At 36.9% G+C, this 17,293-nt stretch overlaps 1 long non-coding RNA gene across 1 annotated transcript in view; it reads right to left on the bottom strand.

Annotated features, from left to right (window-relative positions):
• Positions 1-1,201: 1,201 nt before the first annotated feature.
• The window catches only part of LOC125172069 (uncharacterized), a 29,909-nt gene continuing 13,817 nt past the window's right edge, over positions 1,202-17,293 (bottom strand). Inside the window, exons 2-3 of the long non-coding RNA XR_007154579.1 lie at positions 3,397-3,594; positions 1,202-1,892 (exon numbers count right to left, since the gene is read on the bottom strand). This is a non-coding gene — a long non-coding RNA (uncharacterized LOC125172069). The remainder of the gene's footprint in view (positions 1,893-3,396; positions 3,595-17,293) is intronic.

Raw genomic sequence — 17,293 nt, 5'->3', positions numbered from 1 at the left:
CTTCGGCTCAGGTCATGATCTCGTGGGTTTGAGCCCTATATCAGGCTCTCTGCTGACAGCTCAGAGCCTGGAGCCTGCTTCAGATTCTGTGTCTCCCTCTCTCTCTGCCCCTCCCCCGCTCATGCTCTGTCTCTCTTGCTCTCAAACATAAACATTAAAAAAAATAAATGAAGAAATAAAAACTACAAGGCAAGAATTTGAAAAAAAAAAAACTTTACTAAGTCTATCGTAATCATTTAAGATTAGAAAATACAGGGGCACCTGGGTGGCTAGGTCGGTTAAGCGTCCGACTTCAGCTCAGGTCATGATCTCACACTCCGTGAGTTTGAGCCCCGCGTCGGGCTCTGTGCTGACAGCTCAGAGCCTGGAGCCTGTTTCAGATTCTGTGTCTCCCTCTCTCTCTACCCCTCCCCTGTTCATGCTCTGTCTCTCTCTGTCTCAAAAATAAATAAACGTTAAAAAAAAAATTAAAGATTAGAAAATACAGTTGTTAAGCTATTAGAGTGTGTTAGAACTTTTTTTGGTGAGTTGATCTTGGTTATCAAGTTCACTAGCTACACTTGAAAGCAAGATCGCTTAGATTTCATCTGAATGGACTTTATAGGGCAAGTGCCCCAACTCATGAAAGAAAGTGAATCTGGGTTGCATTCCTATCTCCTTGGTGTTTATAAATAGAATTTGGAAAGTGGTCGGCATGTCTGAAATGCCCATATGAGGAAATATATAATCATATTGAAACAGCAGACATGTTTTAGTTCTTACTATGTGACAGACAATGTGCTAAGCTCTAAACCTTTGATCACTCATTTATATCCCTAAGTCTTCTGAGGTCTTGGTACGACTGTTAACTGCTTTTTGTAACTGAAGAAACAGAAACACATTATGTACCCATGCTCACAAAATTAGCGGACTTTGGGAGGTTTGTAGGATTCAAGACCCCAGCTCCCATACGGCCTTATTAAATGTAACATTATTGCGGCATCTGGGTGGCTCAGTCGGTTAAGCCTATGACCGTGGCTCAGGTCATGATCTCATGGTTTGTGAGTTTGAGCCCCGCTTTGGGCTCTGTGCTGACACCTGAGAGCCTGTAGCCTGCTTCAGATTCTGTGTCTCCCTCTCTCCCTCCCTCCCTCCCTCCTTCTCTCTCTCTCCCTCTCTCTCTGTCCTTCCCCTGCTTGTGCTCTCTCTCTTGCTCTCTCAAAAATAAATAAACACTAAAAACAAATAACGCTATTAACATCTATGTGTTCCGTCTAGCAAGTAGGAGATGAACATTTTGTGTTTTGCCTGAGAAGCAGGAGTAGGAGATGTAAATGAATCTTTAAGAATAGGTACAGATGTTTTGCTGCTCCCCCAGTATAAATAGCATCTGTATTATATTTTTAAAAACATATGAAATAAAAATTAAAATGATAGCCTATTTTATTCTTGCTACTCACTTTTACAACGTTTTGTATTGTTTGAATTTGTACGCTACAATCTTAGCATGGTCTTTCGCATTAAAATTCAGGTATTATTAGTCATAGTGCTATCTTACGTTTATGTGCCATTTTACAGTATATTAGGTATTTTCATTTAGATGCTGAATTTAATTTTCCCCAAATACCACCTAAAACAGGAATGGTGATCTCCATTGTAAAGATGTGACGGTGAGAATTCGGCTGTCAAGCGTAGAGTGGATGGCTAGGTCAGGAGAGGTCAGGGCTGGCCTCCACATCTTCTGACCCCAAGAGCACCCACCGGCAGCGTTATCATAGAGCCTTTCATGTACCTGCCCCCAAATCCCAGGATTATCTGCTCCTGTGATAGGTGTCTTTATCAACAGGACCTGAGTGATATTCAACATACACTGAAATTCTTTGCTGCGTTGTGTTCTCTTTTGTTTCATCTATCTGTAAAATTTAAGTGAAATTCATTAGACGTGATTTGTTTTATGGAAAAGAGAAAAACTAAAGTGTTTCATTTTTTATTTAAAAAGTTTACCTGTCAAGTTATACACATACACATATTTACGTTATATATACTTTATATGTAAGCGTTAGTAATTATGACTGCAACAGAAGTGTGATGGATAGCGTTTTCCTTAGAGTTCAGTAGTATCATGATTTCTAGTAAAAAAAATGGTCTCGGGGCATCTGGGTGGCTCAGTCAGTTGAGCGTCCGACTTCGGCCCAGGTCATGATCTCACAGTTAGTGAGTTCGAGTCCTGTGTTGGGCTCTGTGCTGACAGCTCAGAGCCTGGAGTCTGCTTCGGATTCTGTGTCTCCCTCTCTCTCTGACCCTCTCCCACTGGTGCTTTCTCTCTCTCGAAATTAATAAACATTAAAAAAATTTTTAAAAATAGTCTTAAACTAAGCTTGGCCCTACTGGGAAAAACAACACAAAATGTTTAAATATATGGTAAAACAATTAAAATGGCATTTTTGTGATAGTTCATATTATCAAGGCACAAATGGTGACATTTTTTAATGTCATAATTATTGTCTTTAATTTTCTGAAAGTCTAGTTTTGAAAAGCTTTCTTTTTTATCTTGCTCTGTTTATACCAAAAGATTAAAACTTTTTTCAGTATAACATTAACACAAGAAATTAGTGACAACAGCGTAGCCTGCCTGAACTCAAGACCTCTAAAGGTTTACATTGAAGACCTTACACGGTGCAATGAAATTCTACCAGCATATACCAAAGGGCAGTGCAAATAAACTCAGAACAGACTTCTTCAAGGTTGTTTTTTTTCTTATTTGAATAGCCCAAAGTATAATGTGATTTAGATTTCCCATCAAGTTTTGATTCATTTCTGTAGTGTATTATATTGCTATGCTACCACATTGCCTCCCATTGTGGCTAGGAAGATGGGATTTTTACGAGCAGGCAGAAATAGAATAAAGAAACAATTCAATATTTTTTCCATTCATGCATCCCTAGATGTAAACTGACAAGGTCAGCCAGGAGTTGTATCAGTAGTTACAATTGGTTATCTAAAATCAAAATTACAGGACACGATGTTCTTAAGTCCCAGTTGAAAGCTCAAATGTTGCAATCGATGTTTGTTTCATTTTGCAAAATACTGCAGTTCCTTTTTAACAGTTTTGATCTTTATAAAGAAATTTCACTAGAGACCTAGACAACAGCATGTTGTTGGCCTCCTTCCTCAATGGAGCGGTAAACTTTATTATGTATCAAACTGTCCAAAACTGTGGCAAGCCTTTGCTCTTTGGGGAAGGAGAAAACCCAGATGCTGAGAAGACGCACAGCATATAATGGCAGTGAACATGAGCTCAGAAGACCTGGGATGGGTCCTAGGCCTGCCACTTGCTAGCCTTGAAATAGGCTCTCCCCTCCCCCCCACCTCCCCCCCCCCCCCCCCCGGAAGTACAGTTAATGATGCCAAGCCTACCTAATTCCCAGAGATGATGGGGCCATGAGGTTCTGTAAGCGATAGTTCTGTGAAGCTTTATGCCAATGTCAGATGGTATCTCCATCATTATTATTCTTTACACAGGACTGACAAATTAATAATTCTTTTTTTCTTGTTTCCTAATATCAGAGGGGATGGTTACTCAGTTGTAAAGCGAATGTTTCACGAAGTGTAGATCTGGAAAAAACAGATAACAGCACATAAGTTTGGTCAGATCAGCAATGTTGTGATGGTATTTATGTACTTCCTCGCTATCTTTGTTTTTATCTCCACCCCTTTGTAGTGCTTTAGATAGCAGAGGCTTTGAGAATGGATATCCCGATTACATTACTGAGGGTCAAGGTAAGCTTTATATACGATGGTGGCAATTAGTTGTTAGCCCTGGCTGATTTCCTCATCATATCTCTCAGAAACTGTCAAGGGTATTTACGATTTTGCTGATCATCAGATATGGATACCCAAATGCCTTGTGGTGGTCTGATTCTATTGCTATCATTATTAACACAAAATGTTAACATAACTCTTTTTGAGTTAGAAAACATAGAAGCCAACCTCATTGAGGGCTGGTAGTGGTGGTGGAATAAACTAGTAACAAGAGGCATCTAATTTTGCTGTTTTTTGCTCTTAAAACTCACTTGGTATCATAGTTAAGAACATACTTGGTCTATATTTCTTATCTCCACACATGGATCAAGACCCCTTGCATTCTTTTCCTTTTTCTTTTCTTTTTTTTTTTTTAAGATTGACATATTTTTCGAGTACATAATGCATTCAAATGATTCGAAAATCATAAAGTATACAATACACAGGAAAAGTCATGCTTGGTTTCCTGCCTACATGCTTAATTCACACACATCCTTCCCTGCCATGGATATGAACAAGGTAACCCAGGTATAAGTTTCTTGTGTACATTCACAGAAATAATTTTTTATGCTTATAACCCCATGCAAATATATAAATATATATTGTTTTTCTTAAACACACAGTGTCTTAATACACAGAGTTTGGCACCCTTATTTTTACTTAATAATGCATGCTTACTTTTTGAGGTAGTTCTCACTGCTGTGATTATGTGTATGAAATTATCCCTTTGAAGGGCTAGACCTCAGGATATACTTCTATAATTTTTTATAGTTTTCCTCAGTGAATTTGGGAAAAGCAAAGTAACTGGTTCTTCCAGAAGCTGAGCAAAAAACTGAAAAGAGACATTATCTTATGTTTTAAGGATGGTGTTTATATCCTTTGGTTATGGCATATGGTGTTTGAATCTCTTGGACATCCATTAAGTGTCTTTCCTATTTTCTAAAGAAAATGATATGTATGAATATGTTTATATCTCCTCCAACTCAACACAATGTAGGTGTAGTAATCTGATGTTCAAAAAAAAAAAAAAATCACAAAGATCTAATCAAATTTGCCTATAAGCTATATCTAAGAAATGTCTGGGGCAAAGTTGATGTTCATCATAGAGCTTGAATACCTAGGCATAGCCTGCTTAGAACAGAACCTTCTCTGTTCTAAGTATGTGTTCTGTGAAGAGAAATCATAAGGTTTCTCTATACTGGTCCTAATGTACCCAGCACATTAGCACATGTTTTCAGCAGAGTTTCGCATAGTTTCCTTTCACTAAGTACAAAAATTTAAAGTTTAAATACAGTTTATAAAATTCAGAATTTTTAATCCTAACATTAAAAGTATATTATAATTAAATTATTTAATATTTTTGAAATACTTAATCTGATAGAAAAATCACATATTGGTCCTGAATACTGTTTCAGATGGTTTTTAGTTATGTAAATTATTTCTCTCCTGACTGTGTAATTACATGATGGACTGGTTTCTAGGGTATCATATACTTAATGTGAGTTTCTAAAAATGCTTTAATCATATAATTGCTAGTTTATCAAGTAGAAAATATAGGTCTGAGAACACTATCATTATGTCATTATTCTCTACAAAAGACTATGAAACACACTGAAGAGGCCATTATGAGGCAAATAACAGTTTTCTGTCGTGTCTAAATTTGCAAGGATTAAAAAAAAAAAAAACAGCAAAGGAAATGTCTAAAGGTAAAGAGTTTAAAATCTACCAGGCAATTTATCTTGGGTCTCTCTCTCTGGAAAATCAGTGCAGACAAAGGAAGTGAATTGGTAATACTTAGGTCAGGAAAGCTAGTAGATTATCTAATGCCAGGAGTGACGCTAATATTTAATAATTGATTCACTAAATTCCATGTAGAAAGTCTAAAGGAAATTAAATAAACCTGAGACTTAGCGTTTCCGTTAGAATCTAGCTGCACTCTTCTTGTGCTTGTTTTATGAAGTGTACCATGTTCAAGTGGGATTGTAATAGATAATGATTTATATTCATTGGGTTTATACCCAGGAGGAAACCAGACTTGTAATCTGGAATGGCTAAGTGGTTAAATTCAAATCTAATTTTATAGAACTCAAAGATTAAAAAAAAAAATTCTTTTTTGACTCAGGAGGCGTCATGGGTCAGAAAATTTATTTTCAGCAAAGTCTAGTAAAGTCCAAAGTAAAATACTCCATTGGTGGGTTTAGTATGAGAAGGCAAGACCCTTAAAAAGTCTCTCTCTTTCTGTCGATGTGTATTTGTTACATACACATGCAAATATACACACAGACACATACATAAACAGATATCCTTGCTCTCCCACTTAAAATGGTGACAGCTAGGGCTCTGAGCAAGAGGAAAACCAAAGCCAGGATGTTAGCTTTATAAGTAAACGGGGAAGGTTGAAGTGATGCTGTAACCTGAAAATCAGATGGTTATTCTGTTAGTGTCGATTCTGCTGTTGAATCTGCTTCATGATTAATACAACCAGTTGATTTGTATTTTCATGCAATAAAAGCATTTTTTCTCCCACAATCATGTTTTTTTTTTTCTTTTTTTGAGAGAGAGAGAGAGAGAGAGGGCACAAATGAGCGAGGGGCAGAAAGAGAGAGAGAGAGAGAAGCGGGGCTCATGTTTTATCCCAAGCGGAGCTCCAGATCAGGAGCCATGAGATCATGATCTTGGCCACAGGCGGATGCTTAACTGACTGAGCCATTCAGGTGCCCTACAGTCATGGTTTTAAAAAGATTGTTAAATCACGGTTACATTTTGCTGTTTAATCTTTTGCTTTCCCTTCATCTGTTAAAAAGCAACAAAAACTAATATTTTTTTAAATGATGAGTTTTAAAAGATCATAGGTTGCTGAACTGATTGAAAACTGATTCATTGCTAATCATTCTGGTCTTTCAAGGAAACCTGAAACTTGACTAGGTCTTTTGGTGATTCTATGCTCATGCCACTAGCTAGCATGGAGCAGCCCTGGAGTCAGAATATGTTGACCCAGAATGTGTCAGAATGTGTGGGTTTGAATCCTGGCCCTGCCACTTACATCTCCGTGACTGACCAACTTTCGTGGCCTCTCTGTACTTCTGTTTCCCTTTTTGTAGAACTGAGATGGTAATAATAAGTACTTCATCGAAGATTAAAGGCCATTCTCTGTGCCGCCCTTTTAACTCAGTGTGGGGCATGTGGTCCACAATGAGTGAATGTTAGCTCTTGGTTTTCCTCCTGATACCCCTCCTGTTTTCCAGGTTTGTGGCTCTCTCCCTCCTGTACCTTCTTCACATGTCTATGATTACCTTTTTCAACAAAATAGTCAATACTCAAGATAGAATCAGAATTTGTTTAAAAAGTGTCTCTGCCACTTAATAGCTAGCTGGGCAATCTTAAGAAAGTTTCCTTAATTTTTGACCCTAATTTTTCTCATTTGTAGGACTCTCTTTTCTTGAGTGTGTCAAATGACATTTTAAATGTGAAAATACATTAAAACCTGCAAATTAGTAGAGATTATGGTTAGAAATGTGAGCTATAGAAAGGCAGAGATACTGTCTTTGTTTATTTCTTTTTTGGAACAGAAGTAATTTTCCTATTTGAACAGATCTTTATTTTGGAAAACTGGAAAATCCAGAAAATCGAGAAGAAGAAAAAAAACCTATATTTTGTCCACTTAAAGAGAGATACTATTATCATCTCGATGTAATCATTTAAGTTTTACTGGAAATACATTTTGATATTCATTATGTCTTACTTTAATGTTTGCGTATTGCTAGTGTACCAACAAGCCATGTTTCTTTAAGTCACTGTTGTCAATTTCTTTGTAGAGTAAATAGACTTATGCTATATGTACAAGGCAAAGTTTTTCCTCGTTTATTTGTATGTTTTGTGTGTCTTGTAGCATAACATATGCACAGTCTTTACTTTGCGCTTTGGGAGGTGAAAAGTTTTAGACGCTAAAAACTGTCACAAGAAGTCATTTTTAGCTTTACTTTAATCATAAAATCAAGTACCTTTTTACTCTGCTGCATTATAAACAATCAAAATGTTCTGCCCATAGGTATATTTGTTGGTATATCCTAACTGCAGCAAAATTTGTTATGAAAATTTGAGGTGGAGGAAAGGAAGTTGACGAAACCCTCAGCTTCAAGAATGCAGAAATTTGAAACACCCATGGACTAGCATAATCTGAAACCAATAATCAGTAAAGCTACTGTATAGACCGATATTAATTTTGAATCTACAGATGGTCAAAATGGGTGCAGATGCACATACTTTGAAATAATTTAAGTTGGTTAAATCATAGTTTGTTATCAAAATGTCATAGCATGTACAACTAGTTAAGGATAATTAAAAAAAACACATAAGTTGCAGTATAATTTTTGCCAACCACTTCACTCCATTACCAAGTAACCAAAATACTGTATGAGAACGTAGAGAGAAAAAAATAAGAAAAAACCCAGACAATGTTTGATAAGGTACCAAAAAAAAAACCAAAAAAAAAAAAACCTTCAAAGAAGCAGGATTATAGACATGGAAAAAAACAAAAAAACAAAAAAACAACGCAAAAAACCCTATACAGTTAAAAGAGGTCCTCAGTTAAAAAGAAGGCTGGAAGACCAGATTTGAGGCAGCAGCGTCCATAGACATGCATATCAGTGAAGTTTGTCAGAACTTAATTTGGGTGGTCACATGAGCTTACTGTGAATACACTTAACGTTTTCATTTGCAAAATATCAGTTGCTATGTGCTGGAACATCTGCTAGGACCTTGAGATGTAAAAACAAAAGACAAGGTTTTTGCCCTCCAGCTAACAGTATAATGATGAAGACAGGTACATAGATAATTAAAACGTAACGGGGCAAAAGCAGTGATGGTGTTGGGCGCAGGTTATTATGGCATCCAAGGGAAAGTCAGTGTAGCCAATCCGAGGTAGGGGAGGGGATGACAGTTTCAGGGAAGGATTCCTGGGGAGGTGACATGGAATTGTGCGACTGTGGGGGCAATAGGCAGAGTGGAGGGTGAGAGAGGTATAAACCAAGCCCTGGAAGTGGCAGACTGCAGACTGCTTGCTTGTGTTAGTGCTGTGTTGTGGATGCAAAATCTCTGAGATGGGAAGACCGGACGGGTCGGCCGGGAGTAGACACTGTGCAGGAGGACGGTGGCTATGTGGAGATGCTGGGACTTTATTCTGGAGGGGGAGGGGAAAGTCATTTTAGAGTTTTAAACCTGCAACTTACATTTTTAAATTTGTATTTATTTATTTATTTTGAGAGAGAATGAGTGAGTGGGAGAGGGGCAGAGAGAGAATCCCAAGCAGGCTCCACACTGTCCGCGTAGAGCCTGGTGGGTGGGTGCGTGAGGGGTGGGGGGCGGGCTTGAAACCACCAACCGTGAAATCATGACCTGAGCTGAAGTCAAGAGTTGGATGTTCAATGGACTGAGCCACCCAGGCGCCCCCAAACCTGCACCTTATGTCTTAGAGAGGTTATCCTGCTATCTCTGTAGAGGGTGGAATTGGGGGACATGATACATGAAACGGAGAGAATGCTTATTTTCTAGGGCAATCTAGAATCTCCTCATGGAAAATCTTCAGAAAATTAAGAGCAGAGTCTAAAACTAGTCTTGTCCTTTTTGTATGATAATTTTTTCCTTCCCTGTAGATAGAGAAACTTAGGGGGGGCAGGGCAGGGAGAGGGGAAAAGAGTAATAGGGGAAGTAATGAGGCTTTGCTCCCAGCCTTCACCCACAATCAAGGAAAAATGGACACTGTGCTCCTTGGGGGCCACAGAGGTGAAAACAATTACCGCTGGAGCTTTTTTAGAGGCAAAATTTTGATTTGGGTAACCTATTTAGAGGTCACTAATTTAATTGATATGGTAACCCAGTCTTTACTTTTTATCCTTTATGTTTCCAGTATCTATAGTGAAGAGCTAGAAAGGATAAATGTACAGGGTGGTAAAGTTAAGGTAGAAGAGTGTAAGATAAGAAACACTTGTTTTTTTTCACTGCCCACAAAGAATCCTAAACTACCCTATTGCCAAAAAAAAAAAAAAAGTAGTTGCATTAAGAGCAAGTATGAATCCTGTTACTAACAGTTCATTATAAACCAATTTATGCAGAGTCCTCACTTACATGAGATAAACATATACAATTCTGTATCTTTCTCATTACCCATTTCAATGGTCATGACAAAGTCTCCTCCTCCTCTCTCCTCCCCTCCCCCCATCATTCCTCTCGTTTTGTGCGGGCACAGACAGCCTCCACATACATCAGTGGTTGGGAACTGGCTTTAAAAAAACCAAGAACTGACTAATGACGAACAGTTATTTTACCACATAGATAAAGCACTGCCACTAGTGTCCATTGCAGATTAGTGGCGGTGATGTTGTTTTATTGAGTATTGGAGTAAAGAAGGCAGAGGGAAATGTTCAAGTTTATATATGATACAGTCTTTTCTGGCCAGTAATATCTGAGAGGAGAAAAAACCGCAGGCTCTGAGAGTGAGCAGAAAATGGTCAGTAACTTTGATACACACAAGGGTAAGTCTGTCTTTACGGAGAATAATTAGAACTTTATTTCAGAACTAATGGACAATTTATAGATGATTTTTTTTTCAAAAAAATTGGCTCAACGTTCTCTCATGACCAAAAAGGAAATCCTGGAAGTTAGTAGAAAACCTCTTTGAGGTCAACCAAAATACTTTTATGAAGTTATTTTAAAAATGGAGTTTCAAAAACTACATGATAAGCTATATTTTGGAGGTTTTGCATCAGGAAAGCCAGTGAATTGCAGAGAATGAGGGGTCACTTCTTACAGCTCCAAGCAAGAAGCTCGAAGACATGTAAAGAAATTAGTAAAGATTGGAAAGGTCTAAATATTGGTGGTTCAAATTGAAACTATACATACATTGCTTAAATGTTTAGGTAAATTTATAATGATACATTGTGGTTAGATTATTTAAGGAATCCAGGACAACAAAACCTTCCTGTATAATGGATACAGACTTATAGTTTAGGAGTCAGAATGAATTGTATTAGAGTTTGAGCAAGTGGCTTAAACTGAATTAGAATCTTTTTTTTTTTTCTTGTAAAGTGAAAATAATGAATAGTGCCCTTCTCATAGGGTGAAGATTTAATAAAATATGTAAAGCTGAGGTCAGTGGCTTGTACTTAACATTTAACTATAAGCCTAGCACATAGTAGGTACTTTATAGAATTGTAGCGGCCATTGTTACTTCATTATTCTTATGTAATGTACCCCTGTGCAAAGGTGAGACAGGCACCTGAGCTAAATGGGCCACAGGTCAGGTTCAATAAACCATTTCTTAGGTATGCTCTTAAATGAGTCAGGGCAGACTAACGAATGTAATGAATTACTCCCAAATCTGAGTAGTTTAAGACAGCAAAGGTGGATTACTCAAGTTAGAGCAGAGTGTGGATGGCATGGTCTGGGAGTAGAAGCAGCTCTATTTTATGTAGTTATTTAAGGACATAATTCCTTTTGTCTAATGGCTCTACCATCCCCAAGGGCTTTGGAGTCCCCTTCTGGGACCTTGGCATTGAAACAGCTGGTAAGGGAAGAAAGAAAAATGGAAAGTGTTCTGGGCCAGCCCCAGAGGCTCTGTACATTACTTCTGCCCATGGTTCATCACCTGGAACTTTAAATACATTGCCTGCTGTAACTGAATTGGAGGCTGGGAAAGGTGGTCTGGCTGTGGGCCCAGAAGGGAGAGAAAATATCTGTCACAGGTTTCTTCCTGAGCTTTCGTTTACATGTCAACCAGGATAGAAAGTGGAAAGAAGAAATTGCTACAGTGTATTATGACATGCTCAAAATATGAAGCAAAGGGTTAACTGATTATATTAAGTGATAAAAATCCTAATCACTAACCTTGCATTCAATTAGAATAACATTGAATAAACTTCTCAGTTTATAAAATACAGTCGTATCCTTTAGGGGGGGTAAGGTGCCATAATGAAAAGAACATGGTCTTTGAGATAACACAGGCTTGGATTTAATTTGTGGCTCCCACACCTACCACCTGTGTGAGCTGACGCTGATTAGTTACCTCTTTATGCTTTTAGTTCTCATCAGAAAAATGAAATGAATAATCCTTTCCTTGAGAATTATGAGGGTTAAATGAATTATAATTTTAAAGCATCTACCTTAGTACCTACTCTGTTTTTAAAAAAATTAGTGATTATCATTTGACTGACTTACTCAATGCTTTGAAGATTTTAATAGCCCCAAGAAACTTAGACTCAGGCAAAATAAATGATTTGTTCAAGTTTAGCCAGAACTAAACTGACTTTTTCTGATTCCAAATCCCATGATCTTTATTTCACAAAGAACACATATCATAAATGTCTTAATTAACACGGAATAAAAGAATGTCAAGGCAAACACCTAAAATCTATATGAAAATGTGTCTAACTGTGGCTTACTTTGAAAATTAAGGCAAATCTAAACTGAAGGAAAGAAAGCATTAAAAAATTTCAGGTATTTACCCATCTTTTAAAGTTCTATGTCCCACACTCCTTCCAGATGACAAGTTAATTTGTGTCTTCCCACTCAGACACACTTTCTACCTCTTGGGAATGAAATGCATAGTGAGATTCTTTGTAGCTCAACTGTAAGTCAAAGAGAGCCGATTTCTAGGAGTATCAAAACTGCCCAACTGGAAACTCCAAGCTATCCTTAGTCAGTAACCCAGCGTAGATGTCTTTATAGATGTTTTATAGCCTTTCAAAGACAACTATTAGTATCATTATGGAAATTACATTATTTCTGACCAGGCAGTATCTTTAAGGCCCCATGATTCTTAGTCTGGTTGGTGAGAGTTTTGTTTTTTTTTTTTTTTAGGCATCACAGCTGTAAACATGCACTTAATTTATTCTACACCCTGTTTTACACTTTTTTTTTCTGAGAGCATTTTAAGTTATATTCACACCTATTCGTAAACTAATGCCTGCATAACTTCTCAGGCTTGCCCTTGTAGTTACTTTGTATACATTTTTCTCACCCACTTCTAACTTGACTTCACACTTTTTTTTTTCTTAAATACTAGAGCTCATTAGTTTTAGCTCCTTTATACGCTGCCCATATCACTTCTTTTATGTGCAGTGAAATAGCCTGCTCTACCAAAAAGCAAAGTAGAAAATATTTCTGTTTGAAATCATTGCTGTATATACCATACTATTAAGAAATGGTAAAGATAAGATAAAGAGCTTATTTTTGGCAAGTTAAGATCTCAGCGCAAAAAAAAACAAAAAACAAAAAAACAAAAAACAAAAAAACAAAAAACAAAAGCAAAAACAAAACCAAGCACCAGCTTATCCAATAAAAGTTTCAAATTGTCAGTTTTACATTTTAAATCTGCTTTGCTGTCACAGAAAATGGAGACATATATGTGGATGTCCACGCTGGTGCATGCGTATAAAAAAAAAAAATGATCACTTAAAGCTGATCTTAGTCCTTTGAAATTTTGTTCTTGAATAAAAAATAGCCTTCAGTCTCCTTTATTTGAATATTATGTTTCATTAGACTATATTCTTTTATCTGGCAGAAACAAGTTTATCCAGCCCAAATCTACTGATGTAGATTGAAAATGAGTTAAAGGGACCACAAAGGAAATGTATGCTGTTATTTCTAAACCAAATGCCTAAAATATGAGTGTTAGGGCCATTTATTAAATCTTTATCTTTACCACACAAGCACAGGAAAATTCAAGCTGTGTTTATTATGCATCCAGGGTTACTTTAAAAGTACTTAACCAATATAGCACAGGAAACAACTAATCATGGCAGACACATGTTCATTTGCTATGTACTCTTCTGGTGGATACTGTTAGATCTTTGTCAACATAAAGAAAAACAGCAACACGTTTGCCAGCAGGTTATTTTCTTTCTACGTCACCAAACCATAGCTTCACATGATCTTCAGTAGAATGACTAGTTTTACAAGTAAAGTCTTGTTCATTGTAATGAATACAAGCTGCTTTAACAAAAACTATTGCCACATCCACTCCTGGCTGAAGTAGTCATAATTCTTTTAGAGTGGCATAATTTATGGGGCCATTATTAGACTGGCTTGTGTGAAGAGGCAATCATAATTTGAGAGCTGTAAAGGTCTGGAACAGGGATATTTTCAAAGTATGAGATAGGACTAAAATGTACTGACTCCTGTTCAGTTATATCTGCAGAACACCTTGGTTCTCGTGACTTTATACTTATAGATTACAAATTTTTTGGAACCCTGATGCTATAATCACATACGTATTGCATATATAATGTATGTATTGAATTACATATATTATTTTTAAATGATTTTTTAGAGTTTATTTTGAGAAAGAGAGAGAGAGAGAGAGAGAGAGAGAGCACGAGTGGGGTGGGGGCAGAGAGAGAGAGAGAGAGAATCCCAAACAGGCTCCAAGCATCTGATGCAGGGCTCGAACCCACGAACCGTGAGATCATGACCTGAGCTGAAACAAAGAGTCAGATGCTTAACCAACTGAGCCACCCAGGCGCCCCATGAATTAGATATATATATGTATTTTTTAAATTTTTAAAAAATCTTTATTTATCTTTGAGAGACAGAGCACAAGCAGGGGCAAACAGAGAGAGAGGGAGACATAGAATCTGAAGCAAGCTCCAGGCTCCGAGCTGTCAGCACAGAGCCTGATGTGGGGCTTGAACTCACAAACAGTGAGATCATGATCTGAGCCGAAGTCAGACGCCCAACCAACTGAGCCACCCAGGCACCCCGAATTAGATATATTTTATATGATTTTCTAATACATATTCATATTATTTACACTATAACATACATAATTATACATTATATGTTATTTAAGTATAATATATAAAATAACCATATACTTACAATGTATAATTATAATGTGTAATTATGTAAACATATATAGTTATGTAGTTTTGTGACATACATACACGTAATTCAAATATATTTGATTAAAAGAGAGACAATAGGAGAACAGTGTAGCATAAGTAATAGAATCTACTCCACTTGATGTTTCAGATCTTAGGTCTGCCCCTTACTCACTAACACAAGTTAAATATGCTTTGTTTTTTTCAACTTCAAATGGGAAAATTAATACCATCTTACAATTGTGAGTATGAGGTCAGGGAATGCATACAAAAACTTATTGGCATAGCTGGTATTGGGTAAGCATAAAATACATTGTCAGTAGAAAAGAAAAGGAGAGAGGGAGCATTCAGAGCAGCAAGACACAGCTTTACGAGTATTCATATATTCACTCGCATTGTCACAATTCCAGTAACCACGCTGAATTACTTTATAACGTATAACTTGACTTTCAAACACAGAACGTGGATTTAAAAATTCTAAAATGAGAAAAAAATAATTTGGTGTTCTCACACAAGAAGAGAGTGGTTATTTCTTGAATAACTCAGGGCAAGTGAGACTTTGAAGAATGAAAATGACCAATGTGAGGGAAGATTTGCAAACACATCAATTGGAGTGTGTGGTTTGTGATGGCAGAATTCTTACAGAATACTTTGTGTGGTGGGAAAATGCTTATTTAAAATGACTCTTCAGTTTTCAAGAGTTCATATCAGGGTTAAGGCTAGTGAATGTAACATGAGAAGGTTGATGTATAAAACCAAGCCACAAAGTCAAAGCTCCCTGAACAGTATTTGGCTGAGAACTTTGCAGTTAACAGTAGAATTTTCCACATGGCTTTCTCAATTCCCCCGTCAGAACTCCCACCAGAAAGGCTAATGGAGAGTCTCTGAAACGAGCATCATTGTGAAAAAATTTCTGCTTATTTGGCTTCTCAAACTTGGAAGTCTGTTGACATTTCTTGTTTGACAACCAGATGTTTAAGAAAGGAAAATAGTCTTCAGGAGTCTTAACCAATATTCTAAACATAAACAACACTCAATATTTTGTTTCATGAAAGATTAATATTCGTGCAAAGAGAAAACAAAAATCTCTCTGTATTAGGTTTCTCCAAGAAACATTTTAACTTGGTAGGTTTAAGAAACAGAAAGAAAAAAATGGATACAGCAATGTTTATATTGATGTTTATCATCTAGGACATCTGGAATATTTAGGATCATTTTATCTGAATATGCTCTGTTTACATGATTATTTTGTCAGAGAAATTCAAAACACTTTATATAAATTTAAGGATCTATGTTTACATCTGAGTGCCAAACAGTTTAATTTTTTTAATATTGCTGTAAACAACATTCTGATATCCTTTTGCATAAGGCTCTCAAAGTATTGATGTAATCCCAAACCCTTTCTTGGCCTACTCTTTAAGGGAGGTATTGTCAGCTTTCTTGTTGATGGCTGAGGGTCATGACATGTCTCACATTCATAAAGGCAATGATATAACCATGCATGACATTGAAAAGATATAAAAAGGTATATCCCCAATCCCATAAAGTTTAAAAACATGTTGATGTAATGGGTAAACCAGCAGGTAAACATTATAATACTGAGTGGAGGGTAGGGGGTGCTTTACGTGAACAGTTATAAATCTCGAGTTTTTGAAGCAAGTTAGGAAACACATTTTCTATAGGAATGAAAAAGCAGGGATAAAACAGCAAATAATTCTGTACTTACACGGTTTTCATTGGCATGCGTCTCCCTGTATGTATATCTCGACTTCATTCTTGAAAGATATTTTCACTAGATACAGAATTCTAGGTTGACCAGTTATTTTCCCTTTCAACTCATGAGAGGTGTTTGTTGGTGTTTTAGCTCCCAGTGTTTCTGCTGAGATGTAGACACTCATTTTAATTGTTGTTCCCCGTGCAAAATGAGGGTTTTATCTCCTAATCCATCCCCATTTTCCAGCAGTTGTAATTGTCCTAAACTTTGCCTGTGGTTTAGGTCATAAGACCATGGCTTTCTATCTGAGTTCTAGCCATCCCATATACGTGCCCTTCATAGCACCATCCTACATTTGGGTTTAAAAAACCCACAAACCTGGGTGTGTAAGTGGTTCAGTTGGTTGGGTGTCAGACTCTTGATTTCAGCTTAGGTCATGATCTCATGGTTCATGAGTTCAAGATCCACATCAGCCTCTGCCCTGAAAGTTCAGAGCCTGCTTGGGATTCCCTCTCTCTGTTTCTCTCTCTCTGACCTTCCCCTGCTCATGTTCTCTCCCTCAAACATAAATAAACATAAAAAAAAAAAACCAAACAAACCCACAAACATTTAAAAAAAAATAGGAAGCACATTATGCCCTTTCCTTAGTTTAAGTTTTGAATCCTCTACACTTAGTAAGTGTTGAATCCTATTTTTTTTCAGTCTCCAGTGTCTTCAAGTAGTTTTATTTTACATTTTATGTAGAGTTTTGTAGTTCTACAAAAGGGTTTGCCTGAGAGGAGCTTATTTGGCCATGACAGGAAATAGAATGTTCACAGTAAAATGCATCCTGTATTTCTCAGGCTATACTAGATAAAGGGTTAAAATACAATCATAACAATAGTTTTAAGAAAAAATTTTCAGCCACACCATTGCCTACTCAGAG

Source organism: Prionailurus viverrinus, chromosome C1, assembly GCF_022837055.1.
Source record: "Prionailurus viverrinus isolate Anna chromosome C1, UM_Priviv_1.0, whole genome shotgun sequence".
NCBI lineage: Eukaryota > Metazoa > Chordata > Mammalia > Carnivora > Felidae > Prionailurus > Prionailurus viverrinus.
The sequence above is the reverse complement of the archived record's forward strand: the minus strand, read 5'-3'. Positions and strand labels throughout refer to the sequence as shown.